The sequence below is a fragment of the Schistocerca americana genome, unplaced genomic scaffold, assembly GCF_021461395.2.
Source record: "Schistocerca americana isolate TAMUIC-IGC-003095 unplaced genomic scaffold, iqSchAmer2.1 HiC_scaffold_464, whole genome shotgun sequence".
NCBI classification, from domain to species: Eukaryota; Metazoa; Arthropoda; class Insecta; order Orthoptera; family Acrididae; genus Schistocerca; species Schistocerca americana.
Window position 1 is genome coordinate 85,001 of NW_025726197.1, and position 2,824 is coordinate 87,824.

The following is a 2,824-nucleotide window of genomic DNA, read 5'->3' on the forward strand; positions in this document are numbered from 1 at the left end:
GCTTTGGTTTCCCGGAGGCTGCCCGCCGAGTCATCGGAGGAACTGCGGCGGATCGCTGGCTGGCATCGTTTATGGTTAGAACTAGGGCGGTATCTGATCGCCTTCGAACCTCTAACTTTCGTTCTTGATTAATGAAAACATACTTGGCAAATGCTTTCGCTTCTGTTCGTCTTGCGACGATCCAAGAATTTCACCTCTAACGTCGCAATACGAATGCCCCCGCCTGTCCCTATTAATCATTACCTCGGGTTCCGAAAACCAACAAAATAGAACCGAGGTCCTATTCCATTATTCCATGCACACAGTATTCAGGCGGGCTTGCCTGCTTTAAGCACTCTAATTTGTTCAAAGTAAACGTGCCGGCCCACCGAGACACTCACTCAAGAGCACCCTGGTAGGATTGCAACGGGGTCCGCCTCGGGACGCACGAGCACGCACGAGGCGCGTCGCACGCCTTCAGCTCGCCCCACCGGCAGGACGTCCCACGATACATGCCAGTTAAACACCGACGGGCGGTGAACCAACAGCGTGGGACACAAATCCAACTACGAGCTTTTTAACCGCAACAACTTTAATATACGCTATTGGAGCTGGAATTACCGCGGCTGCTGGCACCAGACTTGCCCTCCAATAGATACTCGTTAAAGGATTTAAAGTGTACTCATTCCGATTACGGGGCCTCGGATGAGTCCCGTATCGTTATTTTTCGTCACTACCTCCCCGTGCCGGGAGTGGGTAATTTGCGCGCCTGCTGCCTTCCTTGGATGTGGTAGCCGTTTCTCAGGCTCCCTCTCCGGAATCGAACCCTGATTCCCCGTTACCCGTTACAACCATGGTAGGCGCAGAACCTACCATCGACAGTTGATAAGGCAGACATTTGAAAGATGCGTCGCCGGTACGAGGACCGTGCGATCAGCCCAAAGTTATTCAGAGTCACCAAGGCAAACGGACCGGACGAGCCGACCGATTGGTTTTGATCTAATAAAAGCGTCCCTTCCATCTCTGGTCGGGACTCTGTTTGCATGTATTAGCTCTAGAATTACCACAGTTATCCAAGTAACGTGGGTACGATCTAAGGAACCATAACTGATTTAATGAGCCATTCGCGGTTTCACCTTAATGCGGCTTGTACTGAGACATGCATGGCTTAATCTTTGAGACAAGCATATGACTACTGGCAGGATCAACCAGGGAGCTGCGTCAACTAGAGCTGAGCAGCCGGCCGCCCGGGAGTGTGTCCCGGGGGCCCGCGCGAACACGCAAGCGTCCGCTCAATTATTCTGCAAACAGGAGGAGGCTGAGCTCCCCTGCACAATACACCTCGAAACCCTCTCAGGTCCCGGCGGCGCGCAGCGCCGTCCTAAGTACTTGGTCGGGTTCGAGAGAGGCGCAATCGCCCGGAGTTTGGCGAGTAGACGCTTTAGGTGCGACCACCCGTGCTCCCAACTGAGCTTGCCGCTGCCGACAGAGGCCCGGGAGCGTGCTGTCGTGGCATTGCCGGCGGGAGACAACACGCGCCACCTACGGTGGCCGGCAGCTCCAACGCCAGCGCCACAGAAGGACAAAAGCCCCACTTGGGTGCCGAAGCGAACGCGCCAACACGTCCGCACAGCTGCGATACAAACCACCTGCGAGAACCGCAGAGGCGACCGAGCAGCAGACGGCGTCGCGGCGCCGAGCGCCGGGCGGCGGCGCATCCTCAGCGCACACAGTCCTCAATCGGACCAGCACACTGCAGATGTCCACCGCGCTTCGCACCGGGCCCGCGAGGACCTACTTTGGCCGCACGGCGCCGCGTGCAGGGTGCGCCGGCGCGCAGCTGCGCCGCCTGCCGCCTCCGTCGGCCGGCGCGCCTGCCACTGGCCGCCCCCACCAGCCGGCTGTAGCGCGTGCGCCCACGCACCGCGCGGCCAGCACGCCGGGAGGCCCCCCCTCACCGGCCGGGGACGGTCCCACCCAGCCACCGCCGCGTATCGCTTCACACCCACATGCCATTCACGTTCGTGGGCATGGTGGGTATCGCTGAAACAACCGGTTGGTAGCTCAACCGATCGTCGCCATCACTGATTCACCTCTAGCGAGAACAACCGCACCACAACGGTTTACCAGTTGTTCATTTGCGTAACGTCACCAGCAAACGTAGACGTCCATCGCCATTTGCAAATTCAACGATTGTTGCATGCCTGTGTCAGGTGTCACGACACACTATGTCTGCCCACATACACGCAACAACATGTGCACGCTTCGCGAACACGTGGAAGGTGGCCCCCGTACGTATGCGATGTCCATTGCGCGAACGACTGTCAACCGGCCTCTGTCGCATGTCGCAGATGTGGAACGCAGTGCACCATGCTATCACGGTGAGTGAGAAGAGACGACTACGTCTGACAACACGCGCCACTACATCAACAGACGGCTCATGCTGATCGCCATCCACGGCATACCATACTGCAATCCAGCTCTTATAGGGAGACGACACGTAGCTGAGTGCACAATATTTGGACCGTATGGTTCGCCGTTGTTGGCGCAGTCGTGGTACGGTCACACATGTACCACGATGTATCATTCAGTACATGAGGACCAATGTGCAGTACAGTGTGTGATTTGGACGTACAACATCAGCGGACAGTTGACACAAGCCGTACCACAACGTAGGCTGTGCTTCGCCATGCGAATGCCAATGAACAACTGCGAAGGGCATTGAGCATGTACGTCCTGCTGCCATCCGCATTACAGTGTATAGCTGCAAGGTGTTTAACATGAAGCGATACTCTGGGGACCGGGCAGTGCGGGTAGCAAACTATATTGCGGGGGTTGCAGTTAG

At 57.0% G+C, this 2,824-nt stretch overlaps 1 non-coding gene across 1 annotated transcript in view; it reads right to left on the bottom strand.

The window, feature by feature from the left end:
• LOC124583631 overlaps positions 1–1,194 on the bottom strand; it is a 1,910-nt gene extending 716 nt beyond the window's left edge. The window contains exon 1 of the ribosomal RNA XR_006974229.1: positions 1–1,194. This exon is cut by the window's left edge and continues 716 nt beyond it. This is a non-coding gene — a ribosomal RNA (small subunit ribosomal RNA).
• Between the last annotated feature and the right edge of the window lie 1,630 nt (positions 1,195–2,824).